The sequence below is a fragment of the Phyllobates terribilis genome, unplaced genomic scaffold (assembly GCF_046119375.1).
Source record: "Phyllobates terribilis strain yellow unplaced genomic scaffold, ASM4611937v1 Scaffold_3__8_contigs__length_932513732, whole genome shotgun sequence".
NCBI lineage: Eukaryota > Metazoa > Chordata > Amphibia > Anura > Dendrobatidae > Phyllobates > Phyllobates terribilis.
In genome coordinates, this window is record NW_027362763.1 from 859,802,066 (window position 1) to 859,814,863 (window position 12,798).

Consider the following 12,798-nt stretch of genomic DNA (forward strand, 5'->3'; position numbering starts at 1 on the left):
CAGGTCTTTGAAAAAAATAATGTACAAAAAGTGTTGTATAACCAGAAATTATTGCTCATCTTATAAATCATCCATGATTCCAATTCCGCTGCTCCGGTAATGCCATCAACCTTTGTTATGTGGCCTGCAGTGATGATGTTGCGTGCATGAATTATAGGTACATTTTAAGTTGTATACGATTTTTAAGAAATGGACACAGAGGAGGGAATACTCAAAATTATTACTTACCTTGTAAATCTTCATGTAATTTCCAGTACCGCTGGTCCATTTGTCCTGCTGGTCCTTGTTAGAGTAGCCTGCTGCAATTAGATCCCAACAATACCATCGGGACAGATATGACTAGTCATTGACCAATGCAGTCATGCAGCATAGTATCATCACTGGTGAAGCCAGGGATTGTCGGTAGCTGTAAGCTGTGCATGGTCAGCTCAAAAGTCATGCAAAACAGTTTTCAAAGACCAGCGGGACCATTATATCAACAATCTGCTAGCTGCAGGAAATGTTTTGGTAAATTCTACCTATTAGTGACCTTGACACATTCCCTGCTTTGTGGCCAGTATTGAAATATTTTGAGCAAATTTTAGGTTCAAACATAAGCCCTTGTTACTACCCAGTTCAAAGCCTAGAGGAGTACAATAGGCGAATGTTACACTAATATGAGCTTTCCTAAATTATAAGCAAATTGATTAACCTTTTTTTTTTGACCTAATGTGGCAGAAACCACACTTCTCTTGGAGATGGAAAGGACAGCTAGAGGGGTTATGGAGGAGGCTGATGTTTTTTAGATGTTTTTGCTGAGTGTGCGTGATCTATTTGCTCATAATTTAGAAAAAGTAGTTGAGAAGTAAATGAAATAGAAGTCTTTTTATAAAGTAGAGTAAAGAGTTAAAATAAAGATTTATAATTTTAATTATTTACTTTTTATGACCGAAATATCAAAAGAATTGACATTGTCCTTTCTGATAATAAGGTAAAATAATAGAGTATTAAAAATTATTCCTCAAGGTAGTATAAGTAACCCTTTTAAAGCTTCTAAGTCGGTTATAGGTCTATAATATGTTCAAATCATGAATTTCTTAAGCTGATATGTTACCATGTTTTTTACTCATACATTGGTATTGTGTTATTGAATGAAATATGACTGACAATTGTTCTTTACATATAGTGCAGACCAAAAGTTTGGACACACCTTCTCATTTAAAGATTTTTGTGTATTTTCTTGACTATGGAAATTGTACATTCACATTGAAGGCATCAAAATGATGAATTAACACATGTGGAATTATATACTTAACAAAAAAGTGTGAAAGAACTGAAAATATGTCTTTTATTCTAGGTTCATCAAAGTAGGCACCTTTTGCTTTGATGAGTGCTTTGCACACTCTTGGCATTCTCTTGATGAGCTTCAATATGTAGTCACCGGAAATGGTCTTCCAACATTCTTGAAGGAGTTCCCAGAGATTCTTACCACTTGTTGGCCCTTTTACCTTCAGTCTGCGGTCCAGCTCACCCCAAACCATCTCGATTGGGTTCAGGTCTGGTGACTGTGGAGGCCAGGTCATCTGGCATAGCACTCCATCACTCTCCTTCTTGGTCAAAAAGTCCTTACACAGCCTGGAAGTGTGTTTGGGGTCATTGTCCTGTTGAAAAATAAATGATGGTCCAACTAAACGCAAACCAGACAGAATAGCATGCCGCTGCAAGATGCTGTGGTAGCCATGCTGGTTCAGTATGCCTTCAATTTTGGAAAAATCCCCCACAGTGTCACCAGTAAAGCACCCCCACACCATCACACCTCCTCCTACATGCTTCACGGTGGGAACCAGGCATGTAGAGTCCATCCGTTCACCTTTTCTGCGTCGCACAAAGACATGGCGGTTGGAACCAAAGATCTCAAATTTGGACTCATCAGACCAAAGCACAGATTTCCACTGGTCTAATGTCTATTCCTTGTGTTCTTTAGCCCAAACAAGTCTCTTCTGCTTGTTGCCTGTCCTTAGCAGTGGTTTCCTAGCAGCTATTTTACCATGAAGGCCTGCTGCTCAAAGTCTCCTCTTAACAGTTGTTGAAGAGATGTCTCTGCTGATAGAACTCTGTGTGGCATTGACCTGGTCTCAAATCTGAGCTGCTGTTAACCTGAGATTTCTGAGGATGGTGACTCGGATAAACTTATCCTCAGAAGCAGAGGTGACTCTTGGTCTTCCTTTCCTGGGGCGGTCCTCATGTGAGCCAGTTTCTTTGTAGCGCTTGATGGTTTTTGCAACTGCACTTGGGGACACTTTCAAAGTTTGCCCAATTTTTTGGACTGACTGACCTTCATTTCTTAAAGTAATGATGGCCACTCGTTTTTCTTTACTTAGCTGGTTTTTTCTTGCCATAATACAAATTCTAACAGTCTAATCATTAGGACTATCAGCTGTGTATCCACTAGACTTCTGCACAACACAACTGATGGTCCCAACCCCATTTATAAGGCAAGAAATCCCACTTATTAAACCTGACAGGGAACACCTGTGAAGTGAAAACCATTTTTGGTGACTACCTCTTGAAGCTCATCAAGAGAATGCCAAGAGTGTGCAAAGCAGTTATCAAAGCAAAAGGTGGCTACTTTGAAGAACCTAGAATATAAGACATATTTTCAGTTCTTTCACACTTTTTTGTTAAGTATATAATTCCACATGTGTTAATTCATAGTTTTGATGCCTTCAGTGTGAATGTACAATTTTCATAGTCATGATAATTCAGAAAAATCTTTAAATGAGAAGGTGTGTCCAAACTTTTGGTCTGTACTGTAAGTTATAGGTACATTTTTTAAGTTGTTTTTCAGGTCTTGTAAAAAAATAATGTACAAAAAGTGTTGTATAACCAGAAATTATTGCTCATCTTATAAATCATCCATGATTCCAATTCCGCTGCTCAGGTAACGCCATGAGCCTTTGTTATGTGGCCTGCAGTGATGATGTTGCGTGCATGAATTATAGGTACATTTTAAGTTGTATAGGATTTTTAAGAAATGGACACAGAGGAGGGAATACTCAAAATTATTACTTACCTTGTAAATCTTCATGCAATTTCCAGTGCCGCTGGTCCATTTGTCCTGCTGGTCCTTGTTAGAGTAGCCTGCTGCAATTAGATCCCAACAATACCATCGGGACAGATATGACTAGTCATTGGCCAATGCAGTCATGCAGCATAGTATCAACACTGGTGAAGCCAGGGATTGGCGGTAGCTGTAACCTGTGCATGGTCAGCTCAAAAGTCATGCAAAACAGTTTTCAAAGACCAGCGGGACCATTATATCAACAATCTGCTAGCTGCAGGAAATGTTTAGGTAAATTCTACCTATTTGTGAGTCTGACACATTCCCTGCTTTTTGGCCAGTATTGAAAAATTTTGAGCAAATTTTAGGTGCAATATAAGCCCATGTTACTACCCAGTTCAAAGCCTAGAGGAGTACAATAGGAGAATGTTGCATTAATATGAGCTATCCTAAATTATAAGCAAATGGATTAACCTTTTTTTTTTGCCTAATGTGGCAGAAGCCACACTTCTCTTGGAGATGGAAAGGACAGCTAGAGGGGTTATGGAGGAGGTTGATGTTTTTTAGATGTTTTTGCTGAGTGTGCGTGATCTATTTGCTCATAAGTTAGAAAAAGTAGTTGAGAAGTAAATGAAATACAAGCTTTTCTATAAAGCAGTGTAAAGAGTTAAAATAAAGATTTATAATTATAATTATTTACGTTTTAAGACCAAAATATCAAAAGAATTGACATTGTCCTTTCTGATAATAAGGTAAAATAATAGGGTATTAAAAATTATTCCTCAAGGTAGTGTAAGTAACCCTTCTAAAGCTTCTAAATCTGTTGTAGGACTATAATATGTTCAAATCATGAATTTCTTAAGCTGATATGTTACCATGTTTTTTACTCATACATTGGTATTGTGTTATTGAATGAAATATGCCAGACAATTGTTCTGTACATAAGTTATAGGTACATTTTTTAAGTTGTTTTCCAGGTCTTGTGAAAAAATAATGTACAAAAAGTGTTGTATAACCAAAAATTATTGCTCATCTTATAAATCATCCATGATTCCAATGCCGCTGCTCCGGTAAAACCATCAGCCTTTGTTATGTGGCCTGCAGTGATGATGTTGCGTGCATGAATTATAGGTACATTTTAAGTTGTATAGGATATTTAAGAAATGGACACAGAGGAGGGAATACACAAAATTATTGCATACCTTGTAAATCTTCATGTAATATCCAGTGCCGCTGGTCCATTTGTCCTGCTGGTCCATGTTAGAGTAGCCTGCTGCAATTAGATCCCAACAATACCATCGGGACAGATATGACTAGTCATTGGCCAATGCAGTCATGCAGCATAGTATCATCACTGGTGAAGCCAGGGATTGGCGGTAGCTGTTACCTGTGCATGGTCTGCACAAAAGTCATGCAAAACAGTTTTCAAAGACCAGGGGGACCATTATATCAACAATCTGCTAGCTGCAGGAAATGTTTAGGTAAATTCTACCTATTTGTGAGTCTGACACATTCCCTGCTGTGTGGCCAGTATTGAAAAATTTTGAGCAAATTTTAGGTTCAACATAAGCCCATGTTACTACCCAGTTAAAAGCCTAGAGGAGTACAAGAGGCGAATGTTACATTAATATGAGCTTTCCTAAATTATAAGCAAATGGATTAACCTTTTTTTTTGCCTAATGTGGCAGAAACCACACTTCTCTTGGAGATGGAAAGGACAGCTAGAGGGGTTATGGAGGAGGCTGATGTTTTTTAGATGTTTTGCTGAGTGTGCATGATCTATTTGCTCATAATATAGAAAAAGTAGTTGAGAAGTAAATGAAATACAAGTCTTTTTTTAAAGAAGAGTAAAGAGCTAAAATAAAGATTCATAATTTTAATTATTTACGTTTTAAGAATGAAATATCAAAAGAATTGACATTGTCTTTATTGATAATAAGGTAAAATAATAGGGTATTAAAAATTCTTCCTCAAGGTAGCATAATTAACTTTTTTAAAGTTTCTAAATCTGTTATAGGTCTATAATATGTTCAAATCATGAATTTTCTTAAGCTGATATGTTACCATGTTTTTTACGCATACATTGGTATTGTGTTATTGAATGAAATATGCCTGACAATTGTTCTTTACATAAGTTATAGGTACATTTTTTAAGTTGTTTTCCAGGTCTTGTAAAAAAATAATGTACAAAAAGTGTTGTATAACCAAAAATTATTGCTCATCTTATAAATCATCCATGATTCCAATACCGCTGCTCCGGTAATACCATCAGCCTTTGTTATGTGGCCTGCAGTGATGATGTTGCGTGCATGAATTATAGGTACATTTTAAGTTGTTAAGGACTTTTTAGAAATGGACACAGAGGAGGGAATACTCAAAATTATTACTTACCTTGTAAATCTTCATGTAATTTCCAGTACCGCTGGTCCATTTGTCCTGCTGGTCCTTGTTAGAGTAGCCTGCTGCAATTAGATCCCAACAATACCATCGGGACAGATATGACTAGTCATTGGCCAATGCAGTCATGCAGCATAGTATCATCACTGGTGAAGCCAGGGATTGGCTTTAGCTGTAAGTTGTGCGCGGTCAGCTCAAAAGTCATGCAAAACAGTTTTCAAAGACCAGCGGGACCATTATTTCAACAATCTGCTAGCTGCAGGAAATGTTTAGGTAACTTCTATCAATTTGTGAGTTTGACACATTCCCTGCTTTGTGATCAGTAATGAAAAATTTTGAGCATATTTTAGGTTCAAACATATGTCCATGTTTCTACCCAGTTCAAAGCCTAGAGGAGTACAATAGGCAAATGTTACATTAATATGAGCTTTCCTAAATTATAAGCAAATGGATTAACCTTTTTTTTTTGCCTAATGTGGCAGAGACCACACTTTTCTTGGAGATGGAAAGGACAGCTAGAGGGGTTATGGAGGAGGCTGATTTTTTTAGATGTTTTTGCTGAGTGTGCGTGATCAATTTGCTCATAGTTTAGAAAAAGTAGTTGAGAAGTAAATGAAATACAAGTCTTTTTATAAAGCAGAGTAAAGAGTTAAAATAAAGATTTATAATTTTAATTATTTACGTTTTAATTCCTAAATATCAAAAGCATTGACATTGTCCTTTTTGATAATAACTATAAGGTAAAATTATAGGGTATTAAAAATTATTCCTCAAGGTAGTATAAGTAACCCTTTTAAAGCTTCTAAATCTGTTATAGGTCTATAATATGTTCAAATCATGAATTTCTTAAGCTGATATGTTACCATGTTTTTTACTCATACATTGGTATTGTGTTATTGAATGAAATTTGCCTGACAATTGTTCTATACATAAGTTATAGGTACATTTTTTAAGTTGTTTTCCAGGTCTTGTAAAAAAATTATGTACAAAAAGTGTTGTAGAACCAGAAATTATTGCTCTTCTTATAAAACATCCATGATTCCAATGCCGCTGCTCCGATAATGGCATCAGCCTTTGTTATGTGGCCTGCAGTGATGATGTTGCGTGCATGAATTATAGGTACATTTTAAGGTTATAGGATTTTTAAGAAATGGACACAAAGTAGGGAATACTCAAAATTATTACTTACCTTGTAAATCTTCATGTAATTTCCAGTGCCGCTGGTCCATTTGTCCTGCTGGTCCTTGTTAGAGTAGCCTGCTGAAATTAGATCCCAACAATACCATCGGGACAGATATGACTAGTCATTGGCCAATGCAGTCATGCTGCATAGTATCATCCTTGGTGAAGCCAGGGATTGGCGGTAGCTGTACCCTGTGCATGGTCAGCTCAAAAGTCATGCAAAACAGTTTTCAAAGACCAGCGAGACCATTATATCAACAATCTGCTAGCTGCAGGAAATGTTTAGGTAAATTCTACCTATTTTTGAGTCTGACACATTCCCTGCTTTGTGTCCAGTATTGAAACATTTTCAGCAAATTTTAGGTTCAACATAAGCCCATGTTACTACCCAGGTCAAATCCTAGAGGAGTACAATAGGCGAATGTTACATTAATATGAGCTTTCCTAAATTATAATCAAATGGATTAAACTTTTTTTTTTGCCTAATGTGGCAGAAACCACACTTCTCTTGGAGATGGAAAGGACAGCTAGAGGGGTTATGGAGGAGGTTGATGTATTTTCGATGTTTTTGCTGAGTGTGCGTGATCTATTTGGTCATAACTTAGAAAAAGTAGTTGAGAAGTAAATGAAATACAAGTCTTTTTATAAAGCAGAGTAAAGAGTTAAAATAAAGATTTATAATTTTAATTATTTACGTTTTAAGAGCAAAATATCAAAAGAATTGACATTGTCCTTTTTGGTAATAAGGTAAAATAATAGAGTATTAAAAATTCATCCCCAAGTTAGCATAATTAACCTTTTTAAAGCTTCTAAATCTGTTATAGGTCTATAATATGTTCAAATCATGAATTTCTTAAGCTGATATGTTACTATGTTTTTTACTCATACATTGGTATTGTGTTATTGAATGAAATATGCCTGACAATTGTTTTGTACATAAGTTATAGGTACATTTTTTTAAGTTGTTTTCCAGGTCTTGTAAAAAAATAATGTACAAAAAGTGTTGTGTAACCAAAAATTATTGCTCATCTTATAAATCATCCATGATTCCAATACCGCTGCTTCGGTAATGCCATCAGCCTTTGTTATGTGGCCTGCAGTGATGTTGTTGCATGCATGAACTATAGGTACTTTTTAAGTTGTATAGGATTTTTAAGAAATGGACACAGAGGAGGGAATACTCAAAATTATTACTTACCTTGTAAATCTTCATGTAATTTCCAGTGCCGCTGGTCCATTTGTCCTGCTGGTCCTTGTTAGAGTAGCCTGCTGCAATTAGATCCCAACAATACCATCGGTACAGATATAACTAGTTATTGGCCAATGCAGTCATGCAGCATAGTATCATCCCTGGTGAAGCCAGGGATTGGCGGTAGCTGTAATCTGTGCACGGTCAGCTCAAAAGTCAAGCAAAACAGTTTTCAAAGACCAGCGGGACCATTATATCAACAATCTGCTAGCTGCAGGAAATGTTTAGGTAACTTCTATCAATTTGTGAGTTTGACACATTCCCTGCTTTGTGGTCAGTATTGAAAAATTTTGAGCAAATTTTAGCTTCAAACATAAGCCCATGTTACTACCCAGTTCAAAGCCTAGAGGAGTACAATAGGCAAATGTTACATTAATATGAGCTTTCCTAAATTATAAGCAAATGGATTAACCTTTTTTTTTTGCCTAATGTGGCAGAAACCACACTTCTCTTGGAGATGCAAAGGACAGCTAGAGGGGTTATGGAGGAGGCTGATGTTTTTTTAGATGTTTTTGCTGAGTGTGCGTGATCTATTTGCTCATAATTTAGAAAAAGTAGTTGAGAAGTAAATGAAATACAAGTCTTTTTCTAAAGCAGAGTAAAGAGTTAAAATAAAGATTTATAATTTTAATTACTTACGTTTTAAGACCGAAATATCAAAAGAATTGACATTGTCTTTTTTGATAATAACTATAAGGTAAAATTGTAGGGTATTAAAAATTATTCCTCAAGGTAGTATAAGTAACCCTTTTAAAGCTTCTAAATCTGTTATAAGTCTATAATATGTTCAAATCATGAATTTCTTAAACTGATATGTTACCATGTTTTTTACTTATACATTGGTATTGTGTTATTTAATGAAATATGCCTGACAATTGTTCTGTACCTAAGTTATAGGTACATTTTTTAAGTTGTTTTCCAGGTCTTGTAAAAAAATAATGTGCAAAAAGTGTTGTATAACCAAAAATTATTGCTCATCTTATAAATCATCCATGATTCCAATGTCGCTGGTCCGGTAATGCCATCAGCCTTTGTTATGTGGCCTGCAGTGATGATGTTGCGTGCATGAATTTAAGGTACATTTTAAGTTGTTTAGGATTTTTTAGAAATGGACACAGAGGAGGGAATACTCAAAATGATTACTTACCTTGTAAATCTTCATGTAATTTCCAGTGCCGCTGGTCCATTTGTCCTGCTGGTCCTTGTTAGAGTAGCCTGCTGCAATTGGATCCCAACAATACCATCGGGACAGATATGACTAGACATTGACCAATACAGTCACGCAGCATAGTATCATCACTGGTGAAGCCAGGGATTGGCGGTAGCTGTAACCTGTGCATGGTCAGCTCAAAAGTCATGCAAAACAGTTTTCAAAGACCAGCGGGACCATTATATCAACAATCTGCTAGCTGCAGGAAATATTTAGGTAAATTCTAACTATTTGTGAGTTTGACACATTCCCTGCTTTGAGGCCTGTCAGGCAAAATGTATTTTTGGTTCCAGTTTTAAAAAAATGAAAGCTGTCTTAAATTTCCACCCCTGTCCATTTGTAAGACATCGAACTGCAGTGCTGGCCCCCACCCTAAGAATTTTTATTAGCGTCGTAAACCCTCAGTGTAGTGCAGCTTCTAGTTCAAAATAGTTATTCCCTCCAAAATTCCCATTGTTTTAAAGCTTGTACAGTATAGTCGACATAAATTAGAGCAGCTGCACCCGTGCTTATCCTCGGTCAATACCGTGTTTGACCAGCAGGATAAGGGGGTGCCAGAAAGCTGCAAGGTCTGACCCAAAAGTGGGGTTTGTTTTCCTGACAAATTGGTGGCAACGGTGGGATCATAGAACATTAGTGTTCGGGTTTGAGCAATCATTCCTCTCACTAAAAACTTGCACGGTTCTTACCTGGACCCTGCACAAAAGTTTTGAAGATCGAACTCAGTGTTTATTAGATCTGAGACAATACTGTATGTGTAGCAGTTAACCCTACCCTTCTTCTTTTTTTTCTTTTCTATTTTTATTTTGGTGATCATGGTCGTAGTTTGGGAGTCCTGGTACCGCCAGCAGAAAAAGGACACTCTTATTGTAATATGTATTTCCGGAGGCATTGACCTCCACGGCAAAAACAGAGAACAAATGATTGCTGAACTGTTACAAGGTGCTGCAGAGCCCGTCCGACAGCAGAGCCCTGATGATGGGGCGGCCAGCCAAGGCCCGGATGGCGCTGCTGCAGGGGTCCCACCTGTGATTGCCAGCCATACCGGCAACAAGGGTAGTGTGGACCCCCACCTGCAGATGGCCTTGGAGGAGTTCGCCGCAGACTATCATGATGGACGACTGCAGCTGATCCTGAGATTCCAGGAGCGAGCAGAGCAACAGGCCCAAGCTGACCGAGAGGCTGTTGAGCGACAAGCCCATGCTGACCGAGAGGCTGCTGAGTGACAAGCCCAAGCTGACCGAGAGGCTGCTGAGTGACAAGCTGACCGACAACACCAGCTGGAGCTAGCCCAGATTCAGAAGGAGTCGCCCTCTACGCAGACCCGTGAGTCCAACAGTGCCAGCTGCTTTAAACCTCATCCTGAGCACTTCCCTGTGATGGAAAAGGATGGGGACTTGGACACATTTCTGCGAGGCTTTGAAAAGGCCTGCAGGCAGTATCAGCTGCCAACAGACGAGTGGGCAAAATATTTAACCCCAGGACTCCGAGGAAAAGCGCAGATCGCAGACACCTACGAGGCTAACCGGAGACCGGAGGTGCGGAAGCCGGTCGTCACCAGCTGGAAAGGAGGTAAGCCATCAACCACCATCCCTGCCCCTGCCAGCCGACCCTCCGGAGGCCTTTTCCCCGTTATCAAGGCCCTGCCTGCATCTAATGCCCGTAGGTGTTAATTCTGCAACCAGACTGGTCATCTCAGCGCCACTTGCCCAGAGAAGCAGAGGAAGAACCCCCCATCCAAGGCCCCAGGGCCTAAGGCATCAGTTCTTTTGGTAGGTGGGCCGGTTGGGAGGGCCTGTGAAAACTTGCAGTCTGTCAGGGTGGGGGACACTCTCACTGTAGGCCTCAAGGACACTGGGGCCGAACGAACCCTCATCCGACCCGAACTGGTGTCCACTGAAGAGCTTATTCCAGGAAAGACCCTGACTGTCACCGGGATTGGGGGCATCCGATGCCCCTTGCCCATGGCCCGGGTTTTTATTGATTGGGGTGCGGGGAGTGGGGTGAAGGAAGTGGGAGTATCCAAAAACCTACCTGCAAATGTTTTGTTGGGAACTGATTTGGGGAGGATGTTTGCTTATTATGTCCCTGACCCCCCTCCCAGATCTGATACGGTTGGTAAGGTTAATGCTAATAATGGGAATGTCAATGCTTTACATGATGATCATGATGATGATGATGTTGTATTGGAAGGTGCAGGAGAACTCAGCCATGTCACTCTGCAGGGTGATGTTGCTGAGGATCCCCTAGCAGGAGCAAAGGTCAGTGCCAAGGGTAATGGGGAGAGGCACAAGGACTATGAAGCAGGTGGTGCTGTGCCAGTGACCAGTGTCATAACAGAAGGTGACCTGGCTGATAGTCACTGTCCCATACGTAGCACTGTGCCTGAGGTAATGGAGGATGATGGAGAAGTTGTTCTCATGGCCTCGCAGGCTAATGAGACGGTGTTATTCCCCGGGGAGACAGCCTATATAGCCGCTGTTACCCGCAGTCAGAGTGCCCAGAACGCAAGTAACGCCCTGCCTTCTGGACCCTCCTCGGACAGAGGAATAACAGAATCCATGGATCCAGAGCCGGTCCCAGAGGGTCCCAGTGAGGACGTGGCCTTAACCTCACTTCTGGCTTCCTCCAGCCAGGAGTTTCAGGCAGCTCTGCACTCAGATGCTAGCTTGGAGACGTTAAGGAGCCTCGCTGAGAAACCCACCTCCGAGTCGGATAAGGAGAGGGTATTCTGGGACCAAGGGAGGTTGTACCGGGAGACAGTTCCCTGTACACCCCAACAGGAGTGGCTGAGGGAAACACAGCTGGTCGTCCCCTACCAATTCAGGGATGAGTTGTTGCGGATCGCCAATGAAATTCCACTCGCTGGACACTTGGGGGTCAGCAAAACCAAGGCCCGGCTGTCTCATCACTTTTATTGGCCCAAAATGAGGACAGATTTGGTGAACTACTGTCGCTCCTGTACCACGTGTCAAAGAGTGGGAAAGTCGGGGCCGGCCCCCAAAGCCCCCCTGATCTCTTTGCCAGTGATAGAGGAGCCTTTCCAGAGGATTGCTGTGGACATTGTGGGACCACTGGCCATGCCCAGCAGCTCTGGAAAACGTTTCATCCTTACCGTGGTAGACTATGCTACCCAGTATCCGGAGGCAGTAGCCCTGTCCTCAATTAGGGCGGATAAGGTGGCGGACGCCCTCTTGGCCATCTTTTCGCGAGTAGGATTTCCCAGGGAGATGCTTACCGACCAGGGGATCCAGTTCATGTCACGCTTAATGGAGGCCCTATGCAAGAAAATGCAGGTGCAGCATTTGGTATCGAGGGCGTATCACCCACAGACCAATGGTTTGTGTGAGCGATTCAACGGTACCCTCAAACAGATGTTAAAAATGCTGGTTGAAACCCTGGGTCGCGACTGGGAGCGTTACCTCCCACACCTGCTATTTGCTTACAGAGAGGTTTCACAGGCCTCGACGGGGTTCTCCCCCTTTGAGCTCCTGTATGGCAGGCGTGTCCGAGGACCCCTTGGGTTGATAAGGGAATTCTGGGAAGAAGAGCTGAGCTCCCCAGGAGTGTCCATCGTGGAGTATGTCATGCGCTTCCATGACAAGATGCAGACCTTGACGCAGTTGGTGCATGACAACATGGCGCAAGCCCAGACTGACCAGAAGCATTGGTACGACCAGAACGCCCGAGAACGGACCTACCAGGTGGGTCAGAAGGTGT